At 38.5% G+C, this 13,914-nt stretch overlaps 1 pseudogene; it reads left to right on the top strand.

The window, feature by feature from the left end:
• The first annotated feature begins 1,305 nt into the window (after window positions 1–1,305).
• Window positions 1,306–2,239, top strand: LOC140511243 (taste receptor type 2 member 7-like; annotated as a pseudogene).
• Window positions 2,240–13,914: the final 11,675 nt, after the last annotated feature.

Consider the following 13,914-nt stretch of genomic DNA (forward strand, 5'->3'; position numbering starts at 1 on the left):
TTGCTTTTCAATCACCTATCCTTAGTACAATGCCAGGCAATATTGCATGCTTGTTGATCAATTGACTTACTACAGTCTTCCTTCCTGGATTTTTGTTCCTGTGAACTTTGAGAGATGTCAAATGAAAATTTTCATACGTTATAAACATTTTTAAGATAGTATATGTAAGAATAAAGTATGAGAGATAGACATTCTCTCTTGTTGCATTTAACAGTATTTTTTAAATTACATATAATGATAATTTGCAACTTTCATTTTTGTAAGATTTTGAGTTCCAGATTTTTCTCCCTACCTTTTCTCCCCTCACCTCAGGATAGCATACAATCTGATATAGGTTATACATGTACAGTCTCTTGTATTTCAGTATTACTCATGTTGTTAAAGAAGAAATAGAACAAAAGGGAAAAAATATGAGAAAAAAATCCCCAAACCATGAAAATAGTATGCTTCGATCTGCTTTCAGATTCCACAGTTCCTTCTCTGAATGTGAATACTTTTCCATCACAAATCTTTGGAATAGTACAGGCATTATTACTGAATGAAATTCACTAGCAAAATTGGAGGAACTCAAATATTGCTTTTCTAAATAGATGAAAACAATAGCTTTGAGCCTAGTAACATTTTAAAAAATTGATATAGTGAAATTGGCATGATATAATAGAAATAGATTGCCTCATCTTTCTTAGACAGCAGACTAAATAATAACCAGAAAACTGCTTCTATAATGTGAAAACAACTTTAGATTGAATTAGATGATTTTTTTTATTATGAGTAATGTTTAATAATTCCTTTATAAATATTCACTGCTAGTAACAATAATGAAATTCATTTCCACATTTGTTTCATTGTCAAGAAAATAGATTATTTTTGAGGACCCCCTGATTCATAGCTCAAACTGATGATGAATCTGAAGTGTATGGAAAGCACATCAAAAGGACTGTGTAAAGTGATGAAAGGGAATCTCTGCCTGTTTGCATGTAAATAGATAGAAGCTCAACCCTTCAGTTCTCACCACTCATGCAAAATCACAGGCTTCAGTGCTAATAAAAGAACACAGTTTCCTCCCAGAAAACCATACATAGGTCAATGTACTTGTAAAGAACAAGGAAATTTTGTGAAAACAATTCTAACCTTGTACAAACATATAGGCAAAAGCTTTCTCTCTGGAGACAGGATGCACAATCAAGGCAGAGAAAAAGAAATGACTGCAAAAGCTCAGTGACCCAGATAAGTCTCTTCAACAACTTAGTTGAAAATTAATCCAAAAGCTGCGCTATTGGACATTGGAGTTTTCTCCCTGCAGACATGTTAGGTGCAATGGAGGCCATCTTTCTAACCATGATAACTGGAGAGTTCATAATGGGAATTTTGGGAAATGGATTCATTGGACTGGTGAACTTGATTGACTGGGTTAAGAAAAAGAAAATCTTCTTACTTGATTTAATTCTCACCAGCCTGGCCATCTCAAGAATTGGCATATTGTTTTTAATGCTATTAAATAGTTTTCTACTACTTCTTTATCCAGAGGCATTTGACTTTGAAAACATTTTGAAAACTATACATAGCTTCTGGACAATTGCCAACCAGTTAAATGTTTGGTTTGCTACCTGCCTTAGCATATTCTACTGTTTGAAGATAGCCAGTTTCTCCCACCCTCTTTTTCTCTGGCTGAAGTGGAGAATTAAAAGAGTGATTCTCATAATCCTACTGGCATCTTTACTCATATCTGTACTCATTAGCCTTCTAATAACGGAGCCTTCTAATAATGAAGATGTTAAGAATTTGGGAAGGAGAGAGAGCAGGAGAAATAATACAAGTAACTCTGCCTACTTTAACACCCTGATTTTCCTCAATCTGGGGACTCTCTTTCCCGTTACTGTGTCCCTGATCTCTTGTTTCCTGTTAATTATCTCTGTGTGGAAGCATACCAGAAAGATGAAGCTCAATGCCATGGATGCTAGAGATCTCAGAACAGAGATCCATTTTAGAGCCATGAAAGCTGTGATCTCTTTCCTCATCCTCTTTGTTATGTACTGTTTGACTTTTCTCATAAACATCCATCAACTTTCTTGAAAAGAGTGAACTAGGCATAAAGTTTGGTGTGATCATTGCTGCCATCTACCCCCCAGGCCACTCATTTATCCTGATTTTGGGGAATATTAAGCAGAGGCAAAAATCCTTGAATTTACTGAAACAGATGAAGTGTTGTCTCAAAGGAGGGATATCCACAAGGCCTTAGATAAACTTGTGCAGAAACAAATATCTTTTAGTGGAAAGAAGGTAACAGGAGTTCTTGTAGAATCTTTCTCACCTTTCCCAATTTTTCCTTTTGTTTTAGTTATTTGATTTTGAACATTATTGAAATAGTTGGGTATTACAGGAAGAAAATTACGTCTGTCTTCAAATACTTGGAAAGTCATCATATGGAAGGATTACACTTGTTCTGTAGAAAGCAAGAAGCAATTTCAGTTCAACCCAAGAAGTAATGTCATAAAAATTTCAAGTGTCAGAGATGGAGCCCAGATGACAGAGTAAAAGCAGGGACTTTCTTGAGCTCTCCCTTAAACATCTTGAAATACCTGTACAAAATGACTCTAAACAAAGTTTTGAGCAGCAGAACCCACAAAATGACAGAATGAAATGAATTTCTAGCCCAAGACACTCTGGAAGATTGACAGGAAAGGTCTGTTGCACTAATCTGAGAGAGGAGCACAGTCCAGTGTGGGCTGTGCAGGCTCACACCAGGCACTAGTAAACCTGAAAAACAACTCATGGGATTGAATAATCAGTAGCTCCGGTGCTTTCCAGACTTCTCAACCCACCAACACCAAAGACAGCTTAGAAAGTCAGTAAGAAAGATATGTTAGACTGACATGAAAAGGAACACAGTCCAACCCCAGCCCTGCGGTGGCAAAGATGGAAGCAGTGGCTACTTTCAGAGCGGTCCACAGATGGTGGGGGTATCAAGTAGTCTAACTAGCACTGAGGCAGGATTTCCTTGCTTTGTCTGTGCTTGGATTTTGTTGGAGGTCCTGGGGTAAGGAGCCATGCTGGTGTAGCAGAGCATGTGGCAGTACTGGGGAGGGAATCCTCTTCACCTTTCCAAACCAATAAAGAATGCTTGTAGTCACTCACAGAGCAGAGCACAGAGCAGGAGAGGAGTAAACACCTCTCATTTGATCATAGAACCTTGGAAGAACTGAAAATTTACAGGTCCCTAGAAGTATCTCTGAGAACAGCTGTCCAAAACCCTGAAGTCTGAGACAGTATACCATCCACACTGCAATCAGGGATCTATCTTAAGAAAGAGTTAAAAAGTCAAATAATTGGGTAGGGAAATGAGCAAATGGGAGAAAAAATCAGATTATAGAACCTTACTTTGGTGACAAGGAAGATCAAAACATACCCCCAGAAAAAGACAACAAAGATAAAGGTCCTACAACAAAGATAAAGTCTCCAAGAAAAATATGAATTGCTCACAGGCCATAGAAGAGCTCAAAAAGAATTTTGATAATCAAGTAAGAGAAGTAGAAGAAAAATTGGGAAGAGAAATAAGAGTGATACAAGAAAATCTTGCAAAATGAGTCAACAGCTTGCTAAAAGAGACCCCCCAAAATGATGAAGAAAATAACACCTTAGAAATAGATTAACCCAAATTACAAAAGATGTCCAAAAAGACAATGAAGAGAAGAATGCCTTAAAATGCAGAGAGGTCCAAAAATTCACTAAGGAAAATAATTCCTTTAAAATTAGAAGGGAGTAAATGGAAGCTAATAAGAAATCAAGAAATTATAAAAGAAAATCAAAAGAATGAAAAAATTGAAGACAATGTAAAATATCTCAATGGAAAAACAACTGACCTGGAAAATAGATCCAAGAGAGATAATTTAAAACTATTGGACTACTGAATGTCATAATCAAAAAAGAGCTTAGACATCATCTTTCAAGAAATTATCAAGGACAACTGCCCTGTGATTCTACAACTGGAGGGTAAAATAGAAATTGAGGGAGTCCACCAATCACTTACTGAAGGAGATCCAAAAGGAAAATTCCTAAGAATATTGTAGCCAAATTCCAGAGCTCCCAGGTCAAGGAGAAAATATTACAAACAGACAGAAAGAAACAATTCAAGTATTGTGTAAACACAATCAGGATAACACAGGATTTAGCAGCTTCTACATTAAGAAACCAGAGGGCTTGGAATATGATATTCCAGAGGTCAAAGGAGCTAGGATTAAAACAAGAATCATCTACTCAACAAAAGTGAGTGTAGTGCTTCATGGCAAAAAATGGATATTCAATGAAATAGAGGAGCTTCAAGCATTCTTGATGAAAAGAGCAGAGCTGAATAGAAAAATTGACTTTCAAATAGAAAAACCAAGAGAAATATGGAAAGGTAAAGAGGAAAGAGAAATGATAAGTGACTTATTAAAGGTGAACTCTTTTCATTCCTATGTGGAAAGGTATTTGTAACTCATGAGATCTTTCTTAGTATTAGGGTAGTTGAAGGGAATCCATCTATCTGGAGAGAGGGCACAAAGTGAATTGAATATGAGGGAATCATATCTAAAAAATAAAATTAAGTATTGAGAGAGTAATGTACTTGGAGAAGGAGAAAGGCAGAGGTAGAATGGGGTAAATTATCCCACATAAAGAAGTCAAGAAAAAAACTTTTACATTGGAGGGGAGTGAAGGAGGTGAAAGAGAATGAGTGAACCTTACTCTCATTGGATTTGGCTTAACAAGGGAATAGCAATCACTCTCAATTGAGTATGGAAATCTATCTTACCCTACAGGAAAATTAGGAGGGAAGGGGATGAGAGAGGAGTGATAGAAGGGAGGGCAAGTAGGATGAGGGTATAATCAGAAGCAAAGACTTTTGGGAGGGACAGAGTCAAAGGAGAGAATAGAATGAATTCGGGGGCTGGAGAGGATGGAGGGAAATATAACTAGTCTTTTTTTTTTAATTTAACTTTTAACATTTATTTTCACACAATTTTGGGTTACAAATTTTCTCCCCTTTTATCCCCTCCCCCCCCCAGACCCAAGCTTTCTAATTGCCCCTGTGACCTATCTGCTCTCTCCTCTATCCTCCCTCCCTGCCCTTGTCTCCGTCTTCTCTTTTGTCCTGTAGGGCCAGATAGCTTTCTTGACCCCTTAACCTGTATTTCTTGTTACCCAGTGGTAAGAACATTACATTTGGTCCTAACACTTTGAGTTCCAACTTCTTTAGCTCCCTCCCTCTCCACCCCTTCCCCTTGGAAGACAGGCAGTTCAATATAGGCCATATTTGTTTAGTTTTGCAAATGATTTCCATACTAGTTGTGTTGTATAGGACTAACTATATTTCCCTCCATCCTATCCTGTCCCCCATTACTTCTATTTTCTTATGGTCCTTTCCCTCCCCATGAGTGTCGACCTCATATTGCATTCTCCTCCCCATGCCCTCCCCTCTATCCTCCCCCCCATCCTGCTTGTGCCCCTGTCCCCCACTCTCCTGTATTATGAGATAGGTTTTCCTATCAAAATGAGTGTGCATTATATTCTTTCCTTTAGTGGAATGTGATGAGAGTAGACCTCATGTTTTTCTCTTGCCTCCCCTCTTTATCCAACCACTAATAAGTCTTTTGCTTGCCTCTTTTATGAGAGATAATTTGCCCCATATAACTTCTCCCTTTCTCCTCCCAATATTTCTCTCTCACTGCTTGATTTCATTTTTTTTTTAAGATATGATCCCATCCTCTTCAATTCACTCTGTGTACTCTGTCTCTATGTATGTGTGCGTGTGTGCATGTGTGTGTGTGTGTACTCCCACCCAGTACCCAGATACTGAAATGTTTCAAGAGTTACAAATATTGTCTTTCCATGTAGGAATGTAAACAGTTCAACTTTAGTAAGTCCCTTATGACTTCTCTTTGCTGTTCACCTTTTCATGGTTCTCTTCATTCTTGTGTTAGAAAGTCAAATTTTCTTTCCAGCTCTGGTCTTTTCATCAGGAAAATTTGAAAGTCCTCTATTTCATTGAAAGACCATTTTTTCTCCTGAAGTATTATACTCAGTTTTGCTGGGTAGGTGATTCTTGGTTTTAGTCCTAGTTCCTTTGACTTCTGGAATATCCTATTCCATTCCCTTCTATCCTTCAATGTAGAGGGTGCCAGATCTTGTGCTATCCTGATTGTGTTTCCACAATACTTAAATTGTTTCTTTCTAGCTGCTTGCAATATTTTCTCTTTCACCTGGGAATTCTGGAATTTGGCCACAATGCTCCTAGGAGTTTCTATTTTTGGATCTCTTTCATGCAGTGTTCTGCAGATTCCTTGAATATTTATTTTGCCTTCTGGTTCTAGAATCTCAGGGCAGTTTTCCTTGATAATTTCATGGAAGATGATGTCTAGGCTCTTCTTTTGATCATGGTTTTCAGGTAGTCCCAGAATTTTTACATTGTCTCTCCTGATTCTATTTTCCAGGTCAGTTGTTTTTCCAATAAGATATTTCACATTATCTTCCATTTTTCGAATCTGTGCGGTATGTTCTGAGATATCTGTCTTTCTCATAAAGTCCTTAGCGTCCATCTGTACCATTCCAGTTTTGAAAGATCTATTTTCTTCAGTGAGCTTTTGAATCTCCTTTTCCATTTGGTTAATTCTGCTTTTGAAAGCATTCTTCTCCTCATTGGTCCCTTGCACCTCCCTTGCCAACTGAGTAAGGCTAGTTCTCAAGGTGCCAATTTCTTCAAGATTTTTTTGGTTCTCCTTTAGCAGGGAGCTGATCTGCTTTTCATGCTTCTCCCTCATCCCTCTCATTTCCCTTCCCAGTCTTTCCTCCACCTCTCTAACTTGATTTTCAAAATTCCTCTTGAGCTCTTCCATGGCCTGAGCTCATTGGGTGGGCTGGGACACAGAATCCTTGATTTCTGTGTCTTTGGTTGATGGCAAGCATTGTTCCTCCCCATCAGAAAGGAAGAGAGGAAGTGTCTTTTCTCCGAGAAAATACCCTTCAATAGTTTTATTTCTTTTCCCTTTTCTGGGCATTCTCCCCAACCAGTGACCTGACCTCTGAATGTTCTCCTCACACCCACCTCGCCTCCTGGTCCTCCCAGCCAGCGTTTGGAGACTGAGATTCAAATGCTGCTTCCTGCCTTAGGGTTTTTGGCAGGGGCAGGGCTGCTATTCAGTGTGAGAATTAAGTTCAGGTGGTCAGGGGCAGGGCCGCCTCTCTGGCTCAGTTCCCTCTGGGGGTTTATGCACAGACCTTCCACAATGGATCCAGGCTCCCGCCCGTTTGGGGAGCCCCTGTCTGTAGCCGCCTCTCAGCTTCTATCTCCTTGGGGGGGCTGAGCCATGGGGGCACCCCACTCCCCTCTCAACCCGCCAAAGAGACTCTCTCACCTACCCCCGTCAGTCACCTGTTGGTGGGGGGGCCCGTGCTGCTGCTGAAGATCCCGCCTCCGGAGCCCTTTCAGATCTGTGCGTCTCGGAGCCTTGGCTGCCGCCGCAGGTCCGGGCTGGGCTCCGCGTCTGCAGCGCGACGGACCTTTTGCGAGAGGTTTGTAGGTCCCTCTGTGGGTGGGGGGACCCGCGTGGCTGCTGGAGATCCCGTCCCCGTAGCCCTGTCAGATCTTTTCCTCACGGTGTCGTGGCCGCGGCAGGGCTGCCCTCTGCTCCCCGTCCCGGCGCCCAGTCCACGGCACGAAAGACCCCCCCGGGAGAGGTTTGCAGGTCTCTCTGGAACAGAAATCTCCCTCGCTCCAATATTCCATGGTCTCTGGGTACAGAATTCTCCCTGGGTTGGTCCCCTCTAGCCGTTCTGTGGTTTGTGGGTTCGGAGCTCTGTGTATGTGCGTCTTTCTACTTCGCCATCTTGGCTCCACCCTTATAACTAGTCTTTTTCAAGATGACTATTATCAAGTGATTTGCATGACTACACATGTATAGCTTAAATCAAATTACTTGCCATCTCAAATAGAATGGGTAGAGATGGAGGAAGGGAGAAAATGTGAATCTCTAAAGTTTTAAAAATGAATGTTAAAAATTGTTTTTATTTGCAACTGAGAAATAAAACACATACACAGTGGAGTGTAGATATCTATCTTGCCCTACAGGAAAATAGAAGGGAAGCAGAAAAGAAAAGGAAGGGTGACAGAAGGGAGGGCAGATTGGGGGAAGGAGTAATCAGAATTCATGCCATCTTGGGTAGGGGAGAGATGGGGAAAAAGTTTGGAACTCAACATTCTGTTGAAGCGAATGTTGAAAACTAAAAGAAATAATTTTAAAAAGTGAAGAATGTTCTAAATCAAGGTATATCAAAAGAAATTCAGGTGTCCAAAAACTGAATGTAGTTCAAGGCAAGTCTTTCTTACCAGAGATGTTGAAACATGATGTAAAATCTCGAGAACATAATGTACTTATTGGACAGGTCATTGAGATTGTTTCTTTACACAGGTGTTTTCCAACTATGACATTTTATAATCTTAGATACATGATCAAGTTGATTATAACAACATTAATTTTCTTGTTATAGTTGGCTGTAAAATAAGACATATATGATAAATTTTCATATTTTTCTTTCCATATCATGCTCTTCTACTGTTGATTATTTGGAACTTTGCTGGAGGAATGATTTAAATATTTGTTGCTAATACTTTGATACAAATAGCAGCTGCTAGCAACTACTAACCCTAAATGCTTTCTCACTTTGTTCCACAATTGTATGAATTTTTAATATCCTTGTAGAGCATTTACCCAATATACTGGAGGCCTTTCCTTAATGCTGTTAATAGACTGGTTATACCAATGTATTACTGTATCAATTGCTTGGCTGTGGTCCTTCATTCTTAAAGAGGACCAAAATGGCATCACTATGCTTGAGTCAAGTTTCATTGTGTCCAACTGAGTCTGATCAGACTCATTCAAACCTGGCATGTTCTACTACAGGTTGGGCACAAATAGTCCATGTGAACATTTAAGGTGGATTCTCCAAATTTGTGCATTGTGAATTTCTTTTGAGCTACTTTAATTCTGCTTTGATCACCGAGTATAGCATATTCTCTAATGAGGGCATGCTATGATGAGCAGTCTTGTGTCAGTGTCTCTCATGTCAGACTACCAATTCCTAAGTTCTTAAGAGAGACCTTGAGAGTGTCCTTGTATCACTTCTTCTGACCACCATGTGAGCATTTGCTCTTTGTGGGTTCTCCATAAAATAGTCTTTTAGGCAAGCGTGCATTTGGTATTTGAATAACATACTCGATTCATCTAGTTGGGACTGTATCTCTTTGTAGGCTACTAAACACTAAGTTGGCATTGATCAATTCATCAGCTACACAAAAAACATTTGTTAGGCACCCAGAGAGTGGTGAGGTTCACTTGGGAAAAGAGTGATTCAGATAGGATTTTATTTTGTAGTAGTCAAATGGGCACACATATATGATTCTTCTGATGCCAGAATGACTAGAAATGTGTGATCATGACTAGATGAACATGATTTGAATTGGTTTTCCCACTGTAGTTCAGTATTCTGCCAGCAGAATTTTGGGTAATGTTTGAGACATGCATTACATTTCTCTTTTTCATGTGTTTATAATGCTGTTATTTTAAAGAACTCATTTTACTTCAATGAAACACTCAATAGTTATAGTACTTCAATAACTATTTGAACTGCTGCAGTGGCTTTCAGCATAGTAAAATCATACATTTCAGGGATCATTCAACGACATAATTAAGTAGAATCAGTCTTACCAAAGATTAAAGGACAAGATAACTGAAATAACAACAATAACAAAGGAAATGATGAAAGAAATGCTCTCAGAAAAACATGTAAATCTTTTCATGTAAGAACTGACAAACTATTGCTTTGAGAATGTCTAATTATTCCTCAGAAAACAAACAATAATCTTCAGGAAGATTTGATGGCTATATAGGCTTCTTCTTAAAGTTGAAAGAACAAGAATAAGACTCATTTAAAAACAGAGTATAATTATTGCCATGAAGGGAAGAAATGTCATATCCAAGACAATGCAAAGACTAGACTACTGAAAATTGGAAAAACGTTGTTTTTGCTGATGAAACTCACTTTTTCATTCAAATCTATACCAAATATATCATCAGAAAGCCAGATCACCCTGTAGGATCTTGGCACCTTCATCACTAATATGACCTCCTCCCAAAGGGATTTTTTTTTTACTTTGAATCGGGTTGGAAGTCTTATATGGAATGATGAATTTTGACAAACATATTGATATACTGAAAAGAAGAATGATTTCTGAATTTTAAAAATTCCCAAGTGAATATGGAGTTACAACATAACCTTGCATCATGCCATATATCATGAAAGATTAAAAAATTTATTTAAGAGATAGAGATACACATACTTCAGTGGGCTGGGAAGTTGCCTCATTTCAACTCCACAGAAAAATTTAGGGGCTCTAATCAATACTTTAAAAAATGATCTGTTAATGAAAGTGACACTTAATATCTAGGATGATTAAAGCATAGCTTCATGATGAATTAAAAAGTACATCACAATCTTGTAAACTCATTTTCAAATCATGTTAAAGCAAGTAATTACAACAACTGGAGGACATATTTCTTTTTCTTTCTTTCTTATTTAATTTTGCTATTTACATGGTCATTTATGATGATAGTTTTTCTAATATTGAATGAAACCTGCATTCCTGGTACAAATGCCATATGGTCATAATGTATGATCCTTATGATATATTGATGTAATTGCGTTGCCAGTATTTCATTGTGATTTTTCGCATCAATATGCATTAGGTAAATTGGTCTACGGTTTTCTTTCTCTGTTTTATCTCTTCCTTGTTTGAGTATAAGCACCACATTTGCGTCATAAAAAGAATAGAATTTAGGAGGACTCCTTTGCCTGTTTTCCCAAATTGTTTGTATAATATTGGAATTAATTTTGCTGATGTTTGGTAGAATTCACTTGTGAACTTATTTGGCCCTGGGAATTATTTCTTAGATAATCCCTTAATGGAATGTTCCTTTTCTTTTTTTAAGGATCAGGTTATTTAGGCATTTTATTTCTTCATGTGTTAATCTAGATAATTTATGTATATATTAAAATATCTTTCAATTTCACTCAGATTATCAGACTTCTTGGCACATCTAACTTTTTTCATATTCTATTTAGCTCTTCAGTTTCTTTCTTATTTATTTTTCTGTTTGGATTTTTCAAGTTCTGATAGAGGATGGTTGAGTTGCCAGTATCTGGCTTGTGCTGAGGCCCATGGTTTATCACTGTATTGATATCTGTCTGGCCAAGGCTACACTGAAGCATGTGGCAGTTCCCATGTTGGAGACTGCTAGTTCACCTGGTTTATGTGGGGAGTCCAAGCACTGGTGTCTGTGTTTCTGCTTTGGCAGTTATTGGGTCCTGTGTTGTTGTCTACTTGTTTGCTGGGTCCACACTCAAGCATGTGACAGCGTAGCTTTTGGTGGTTGCCCATTTCCCCATGGCTATGTCATAACACAAGGTGGTTCTAGGAGCTGGTGTCTGCCTATTCTCCTGGCTATGCTGAGGCATGGGGTAAGGGGAATGGGGAGGGAGAGTGTGTTGTTGGCATTTGCCTGCTCCATCACACTGTGGCTCAGAATCTCCTGATAGTTTTTTGAGGCAGGACTTGCTGCTCAGATACTGGTATGCTTCCTGTCCTGGACTGTGTTTTTTATTTACCTGAGTGAGACAAACCTTTCCTGCTGACCTTCCAAATGTCTAGGACTAAAAGAATGTTTTATCCCATCTTTTTTCTGGTTCTGCTATTCCAGGATTTGTTTTGGGGCACTTTTATCTGGTTGTTTGAAGGTTAATATGGGAGAATTAGGGAGATTTCCTGCTTACTCCACTACCTTGACTCTTAGAAGTCTACCCCTCCCCACCCCAACACACATATTTTCTGTCTTTCATTTTACCCAAATACTTGAACTAGAAGAGAAAGGCAGTAGTTTCTTTGCACCATCTCCCTTATCTACTTCCCTATTTTAAGCACAACTTCTTGTAAAGGAAGATATTATTTTTTGTGAATTTAGGCACTGCCTTATATATTATGTCCATATATTGTGATTTTTGAGGTTATGAGAATAATGTTATATTTATGTGCCTTCATTATCTTCTTCATTCATTCATCACAGGAAAAGGAACTTAGGTAGCTAAGTTTATAGTTAGCTATGATGTATTGTAAGAGAAATAGAGAACCTAAAGTGTTACATGCCATCAGGAATCTTTCTGATAGACTAAGAGTTATTTCAAGATTAAAAAAAAATAGATCAATTAAGTTTGACATAATGATCTGAGAAGAGGTGAATCCTAAGATGCATTTACAAGTATCTGGAAGGATGGACAACAGCTAGACAAAGTACTGTGGGACTGGGGCTAAGAGAATTATGAGCATATACATCAAATTCATCCAAGATTCCTGGACAGATGTAACTGTTGAGATAATTTTACTATATTCACTGAGCATTGGCATGAAGAAAAGAATTATACAGAGAGATATACACTCACCAAAGTAGTTTCCTTTGATGGTATCTTGGAGATGGTCTCAAATACCCAATTAAGGAGGTATTCCTTATTTATTGATGGTGAGGTGAATGAATGAATGAAAGAAATTTGTGTTTACTTTGTGACAGACTGTGCTAGCACTGGGAGATATAAATACAAAACCAAGATTAGCCCTGTCCTCAAGGAGCTTATATTACAATAGGGGAAGTAATAAGGAGAATAGTGGCCAAGGAGGAGAGTTTTGGTCTGAGGAATCATAAGGATTATGTGTAGATGGGACAGTCAGGTATTGCTCCCTTTCTAATATCAATGGTAGTATAAATGTGATGAATGTTGTCAAAGTAAGAGCATCCAGGATGAGATGCCTCAACAACCAGCGATGAGACAGATGACATGTTGCCTAAATAGGCCTTGATCCTGATTTCTATCCTAATGTCTGAAAGACATGTATAGTATGGTCAGGAACTAGCTAGTTGGTTTCTTTGTGAGTTTGTGTTCAACTACCAATGAGTACAGCCCAGAGTTAGAGTTCTAAAGCTGAGCAGATTGGGTCTGGTGAAGGGTGGGTAGTTTTTGCAAGTGTGTCCTGGGAGGGTCACTGTTCCAAGTGAATAGAAGTGAGACAGCAGCAGGTCCTCCAAATCTTTCTACCTGAGGGTAATATTTTTAATTTAATTTAAGTTTTAAAATGTCAGAACATTATAAAATCTCATCAGATCTAGTCATCTACACTAAAGCAACAAAATGTGTGAAAAATGCAAATTCTCCACACTTTGATATTTAGGTGAATGGCTATTTAATTCATCAATAGGAGGAACTTTACCAAACAATACAGTTAAAACAACAAGTTAGGCCTCAGATAAATCAATAAGAGGAAGTCAAGTTGGATTGTACAGAAATATTGCCCAGTGTTTCAATCAATGACTACAAACTTTTGCTGATAAAATCTATCTTTAAAAGCAAAGCATGGTCTGTGTGAGTAGGAATAAGGAAGTGAAAGGTTTCCTTGTCTTTGTGCTGCCTCTCTCTGAAATGGACTTCATCTTCACCATCACCTTGGAATCCCTACTTTCTCCAACCACTGCTTTCTACATAAAGCCACCCAATCAGTCAACAGGCATTTATTAAGCTAGCTGTAGGCCAGACCCTGTGTTAAGCCTGAGAACATAACTATGAACAAGGAGAAAAACAATCTCTACCCTCTAGGAGTTTCCGCATTCTAAAAATTGTCCTTAAGTGGATGCTCTAGGTGGAGCCATCCAGTCACAGGGTGGGCCCTTAGGGACTTAGAGAAATTCCCAGGAATGAATTTTAGAGCAGATGTGACTTTTCAGGATAAGTATATTTGGGCTGGCATGATAGAAGAGCCTAGTGCAAAAGGAAGGGAATGAAAGT

The sequence above is a fragment of the Notamacropus eugenii genome, chromosome 6 (genome assembly GCF_028372415.1).
Source record: "Notamacropus eugenii isolate mMacEug1 chromosome 6, mMacEug1.pri_v2, whole genome shotgun sequence".
Lineage (NCBI taxonomy): Eukaryota > Metazoa > Chordata > Mammalia > Diprotodontia > Macropodidae > Notamacropus > Notamacropus eugenii.